Here is a 6,879-nt window from a genome sequence, read left to right as displayed (position 1 = left end):
AGTGCTATTATTCCAGATGATGGAAAATTAGAATTCAGAGAACTTAAGCTGATCACACAGCTGGACAAGTATGTGTTACCAGAACTCAAACCTATATTGAGTCCAGCATTTATTCTCTTATTCAATACTGATCTACCTCCCATGGAACTCAGGCTAGTCCAAAAGAAGACTATTGCTATATATGACAAAATTGAAGATCAAGACACTTTCTGCTAAATAGTATAGTTCTGTCCATTAAATATACCGGGTTAATGAAGAATTTTCATGTTATGGGATAATTCAAAATATTAGAATGTTTTCTTATAGAAGTTATTACAAGTATTGCCATTACCTTTATATATATATAGAATGTCAATGCTTCCTGTCTTCTCCAACTTACTTTTTAAAAAGTTCTTATAGTAGTCTATTTTTGTGACATTGTCAGGCAGTATGTTACACGGTTTCCATCACACCAGTAAGTAAGCCATAAAGATGACCTAATATGAGCTAGTGTTCTATAATACAACTTGACATCCCATCTAAAGTGATTTTGAAGGTTCCAGAGAACTGAGTGGTTGTATAGGCATTCAGGTTTTTTCAGTCACTGATCTCTTCAGCAAAATATAGCAGGACACCATCACCTTTGTCAAAATCTCCCTTCTTCAATAAGCCATTAGCTAGAAGAAGGGAAAACTTGTATATAGGCACAATCTTCATCTTTTCTTTCTTTCTCACTCTGCTTCTGTCTCCATCTTCTCCCCTCACCCCCAGAATACTGTTACAGAAAATACAGCATATATTGTATCAGAGAGTCTAGGCTTAAATCTCACCTTAGTCATCTACTAATTGGATAAACTTGGGCAAGGTATTTATCTCATTGAACCTTAGTTCTCTCATCTCCAAAATGGATATAATGATAATATTACCCTTTTCATAGTTTTGAGGATTAAATGATATATTCTATGTAAAGCATTTAGGAGCTGGGTATGTAACTCAGTGGTAGAGCATCTGTTCAGCACATACAAGGCTCTGAGTTCTGTCCCCAGCACCAAAAATACAAAACAAACAAACAAACAAACAAAAAAAGCACTTTATAAAAGTGAATTAAGTTTAAGATCTGTGTACATGTTAAGGCAAAATCATACTGATTCATGACTATGTTTCCAGGGAGACTGAGGCAAGAGGATTGCTAGAGTTTGAGGCCAGCCTGGATTACCTCTAGTATATTCAAGGTCAGTTTGAACTACATAGTGAGACCCTGTCTCAAAAATGAAAGAAAACAAAACAAAAAGATCACTTAGATTCTTGCCTACTATTGTGCAATCATTTAAAAGCTCATTATTTCCCTGTTTATTTTGGTTGTTCACATATTAATTTTGTTCTGAAATTATGATGCTGCCTAGGTCTGTATTTTCATCATCATCAGATTATCACATTGCTTCCATGAGGGAAAATAATTGTACTAATACCTATAAAATATGATGATAATTAAATAAAAAGAATAAAACTTGGTCATTTCTTGGGACTCATCAGATTCAAATTCATTATTTTCCTATTGACTATCTCATCCTGAGGTTAGTAAAGTATGTGCTCACATGCAGTGACCTTGCAAAGTATTTTTTATTTTTTTTGGTACCAGGGATCTAACTCAGGACCCTGAGCTTGTGAGGGAGGTGGTGGCACCACTGAGCTAAATCCCTGGCACAATGTAATTTTTTTTATAGCTTCAAACAGCAGTCATTTGTTGTTTGGAATGAGTCATTAATTTTATTTGACAGATATGAAGACAGTATAGGAATTAAGGTGCAGTCTGCAGACCCTTTGTCTCAGCTGCCTTAAGCAATGACATCATTTTATTTTCTACTGTCCAATCACGTTTGTCCTGAACTCTGACCAATTCATGCCAGCTCTAGAAAACTCTTTTCCAAATGACCTGGATCATAACTGGTAACATTTGTGTCTGAGGCTTCCATTTGTCCTGCATGGTGAATAGAGCCTGAAGGTGATTAACATATTGCAATATGTATTTGCAATTACTTGGGGGAAATAACCAACCAATCATAATTTACTGAAGAGTTTCTGCATATATGTATTGAGGAAGAGCCCCAACAAATAAGACACTTCTTTATTTGTACACTTTTCCACATCATTGCAATTTAGCCAGCTGAATTATGGCTTATATTTAAGCCAATCCAAAAAGCGTCACTTTTTTTTCTATAGCTTCCATTGAAATGATGATATTGGTATGAATGAAAAACATTTCAACTGTGCCCACAGCTGCTGCAAATAGCATATTAACTAGATTTCATGATTGATTGACTTTTCTAGCCCAATCTAAATGGATATAGGACCAGGAAGATATATCCAATTCCTTTCTGTATGGAAAACAAACCATTGTAGAAAAAAGTTTATGCAAGGAAGCATAAACATATACACACACAGAGCCATAAAAGTCTTTTATTAGTCATATTATTGACTCACCATTAACTTCTAGTAGAAAAGTGATTATTATTTACTCTTGCAACCAGTCAGTATTTATAATGAGGACCCACCATGTTTAAGGTGCTGGGAACAAGAGAACATTTCTGGAACTAAAAGTTCATACAATGGGTTCAATAATACCAATACTAATCAACTCCAATTCTCACCTAAGGGAATACATGAATAGAATAACTTTAACAATGCCCAGGGGTAAAGAGACCTCTCTGAGTGTACCTTGACTAGACTGAGACCCAAGGGTGAAGAGGAGCCTGGTGGGTCATCTGCACAAGCCCAGGACTTCTTATCTCATGACTTGAGACAATAGTAGTTTTCCCACTGGGGAAGCTTTTCTTCCCCACTCCAGTCAAAGTTCTGGCTCAGATTTCCAATTACAGTCCTCCATTCCATCCCACCTGATCCTGGGGATCAAATCTCCAGTATTTTATGTTGGGGGAACTAAAGTATTCAATTTTTAGTTCAACTGTTGTTGATCTAGGGATGAACATGACCTAAATGAGAGAAGCATTGTATTTCCCTTGAATGTTCTTTAGTTTAACTGAGAGCAAGTTCTTTTTTCCTCCGTCTCCAAGCATGAACCAAGAGCAGGCAGTCCTCTATCTCTGGAGTTTCAGAGGCCTCAACATTATCCTCAGGAGAGTGTGGTTTACACAGAAAACTTCAGATTGTGTGTAGCTCATGCTTCTCAAGCTAGGTACATGTCAATGTTTTGGGGATATGTATAGACATGTTTAGGTGGATAAATAGAGAAATAAGCATGGCACTATCTTTGAGAACATTGCTTTCATTCAAGCATTTATGAAAAGCACTGATAATTTAACCTATAGGTAGCCGAAACTATTTTTACATCAAAAGAAACTGATAAAATCAGAAGTGGAATGGAAAATTTACAGGCATTTTAAGAGATTATACTGGCGCTTTAAATATTTCAAATTTTAGATGACACTTCAGGCTGTGGCCCTAGTCTTCCTGAGGGCTGTGTCCCATGTACTCAATGAAACAGTTCAAGAGGTTTATCCTAGATATTTCTTGATTAAAAACAAATAACAGTTCAGATATTTGTGTATCCCTTCCACATCCTTGTTGTATGCAGCTAAAGAGCAATTGTTTCTTCTCTGAAAATGCTGACATTTTCTGTGTTTTCCTTCAGAGTTGACCAGGGGCTCCAGCAGAAACTTAGAGTCTGAATAGTTACTACAGGATACAGAAACAACTTAAGAAATTTTCCGTTTCTAATTGGTAGCCAGGGAATTCAAGTTGGAAAAAGCCTCACAGATGTTCTAGTTCTTCTTGAGGATTTGGTGTAAATGTGCTTACTAAGGACTATGATGTTATTCACTATAAAGTTTTCTGGATTCCTAAAATTTCTCAATGCTGTCTCTTACACAGATCTTTGGATTCAGAATAGTAATTTTTCCCTAATACTAGGTCATAACCATATAATTAGAAGCAATTAATTCCCCATTCCTGTAAATTAGAGTAAAAATTAAATAGTATGACATTAAACTCTGAAAAAGTCTGAAAAGTGTGAAGCCAGGCAGTCTTCTACTATTAAGAAGCTAAGGATATGTATGCAGCATCTGACAAAAAATAAATTAACAACTCCTACAAAGGTACTTCTTCTAATATTCAATGTATATTATCTTTGAAGAAAAATGTTGAAATGCAAAGATCAAGAAATTGATTCTGGGGCCAAACCAAACCATTCATTGATCAATCTTAACAGATAAATGTGACGCTTAAAAAAAGCAGATGGCAGTAGAGGTATTATTTCCTTAATCTAATAGCTGGAGTTTAAAAAAATGCAAAGTGCTTATTGAAACTGTTTATTCCTCCATTGTATAATTATTGTTCTGAGACGTGTCTTCATTTGCCACTGATGTTCAGAATCAAGTCGTTTTAGCAGCTTGGCAGAATTGTTTGTTCATATGCTTCTAGAGAGCAGTCAGTTACCTACAGAAAAACATTTTTGGTGTTTATGGTGGATTAACTCACAAGTGAAAACTTCAAAGAAATCATCTTTTAATGATATATATGGACAATCATCCTTAAATTGTCTTGTTCTCTGGTCTAGTTTTCATGCTTATATTTGCACACCACATTTTCTTAAATGATACACACCCATCCATGTATTATTTTCTATCATTGACAGTTCTTGTTGTTCAATCATTGTTAGTTTAATAATGACATGCTTTCCCTGGGCCAAATTAGTTAAAATTAGATCAGTCAAGCAGAAAAATCAACCCTTATTTTCTTCTAATTAAGGGGAAACTTTAAAGCTATTGCTAAACAATACTAACCAAAAAGATGTTTTGACCCAAGAGCTTGAATTCAGTTGAGAACTAACTGATCAAAGAGTATATCATTCAGTTTCTAGTGATTTTTTTTTTAACAGATACACATTGAGAGCAGAAAAATCCTGAGATATTCAGCGGAATGAACTATGTTTTTCTTTAATCAGCTCTCTAGCATGTATGTGGCTTTCCAGACTGATGTTTCATTCTCAGTGCTCCAATCACCCTGGGTGGGCTGTTTATCAGCCCTTTCAGACCAGTTCATGCTTCTGCCCTTGGCCCCTCACTCCCTGGTGTCTGCAGTGCCCTTCCGGTGCAGGTGTAGTTGTTGAGCATCAGTCCTTGTGGGAGAGTTTTGCCTGACATCTTTAGGCAGAATTGTTTACATCTTCTTTGGTTTTTTTTTTTTTTTTTGTACCAGGGATGGAACTTGGGACCTTGCGCTTGTGAGGCAGGCACCAGAACCACTGAGCTAAATCCCCAGCCCTTGTTTACATCTTCTTTACCGTCAAGATCTTTTTCAGGAAAAGACAAGGATGTCCACTATCACCACTCCTCTTCAATATAGTTCTGGAAACATTAGCCACGGCAATTAGAAAAGAGAAAGAAATAAAAGGAATAAAGATAGGAAAGGAAGAAGTTAAATTGTCTTTATTTGCTGATGATATGATATTCCACATAGAAGACCCAAAAAACTCCACCAAAAGACTTCTAGATTTAATTGACAGATTCAGTAGAGTAGCTGGATACAAGGTCAACACTCAAAAATCAATAGCTGGGCCGGGGATTTAGCTCAGTGTTTCCAGCACCTGCCTCAAAAGTGTAAAGTCTCAAGTTTGATCCCCAGTACCAAAAAAAAAAAAAAAAATCAATATCCTTCTTGTATACCAATAACAGACTCACTGACAGAGAAATTAGGGAAATAATTCCTTGCACAATAGCATCCCCCAAAAATGAAATATCTATGAATTAATCTAGCAAAGGAAGCAGAAAGCCTCTACACTGAAAACTACAGCACTCTGAAAAAGGAAATGGAGGAGGATATAGGAAAAAGGAAGGACATCCCTTGTTCCTGGATAGGAAGAATCAATATAGTGAAAATGGCCATACTTCCAAAACTGCTATATAGATTTAATGCAATGCTGATTGAAATCCCAACCATGTATTTCACAGAGCTAGATAAAACAATCCAAAAATTCATTTGGAACCAGAAGAGGCCTAGAATAGCAAAAGCAATTCTAGGCAACAGAGTCACAGCAGGGAGTATCACAATCCCCAACTTGAAACTATACTACAAAGCTACTGTGATTAAAAACAGCATGGTACTGGCAAAGAAATGGACCTGAGGATCAGTGGACTAGATCAGAAGATGCAGAAACAACTCCAGGCATACTCAGCCACCCCGTCTTTGGCAAAGGAGCCAACCATCCTCACTGGAGGAAATGTAGCTTATTTAATAAATGGTGGTGGAAAAACTGGATTCCAAATTGCCAAAGATTAAAACTAGACCCATATCTATCACCATGCACTAGACTAAGATTGAAGTGGATTAAAGATCTAAATATTAAAACAGAAACACTAAGCTTTCAGGAAGATAAGTTAGGTAGAACTCTTGAAGACATTGGCATAGGAAAAGACTTTATGAACAAAACCTCAGTAGCACGGGAACTAGCTCAAAGAATCAACAACTGAGATCTCATCTTATTAAAAAGCTTCTGGACTACAAGAGAAACCACCAATAGAGCTAAAAGACAATCTACAATGTGGGAAAAAAATTTTAGCAGCTGTACCTCAGACAAAGGACTACTATCTAGAATATATAAAGAACTTTAAAAAGTCAGATCCCCCAAATTTAAGGACCCCATTACAAAATGGGCATCTGAAATGAACAAACATTTCTCAGACAAAGAAGTAAAAGCAGCAAATAAACATAGGAAAAAATGTTCAACATCACTGGTCATTCGAGAGATGCAGATGAAAACGACACTGAGATTCCACACCCCAGAAAGAATGGCTGCTATCAAGAAATCAACCAATAACAAATTCTGGCAGGGGTGTGGGGAGAAAGAAACCCTTTTCCATTGTTGGTGGGAGTGCAGACTGATGC

Source organism: Heterocephalus glaber, unplaced genomic scaffold (genome assembly GCF_053883595.1).
Source record: "Heterocephalus glaber isolate CG9 unplaced genomic scaffold, H.glaber_assembly_v1.0 deba00001538, whole genome shotgun sequence".
Taxonomy (NCBI): Eukaryota; Metazoa; Chordata; class Mammalia; order Rodentia; family Bathyergidae; genus Heterocephalus; species Heterocephalus glaber.
The sequence above is the reverse complement of the archived record's forward strand: the minus strand, read 5'-3'. Positions refer to the sequence as shown.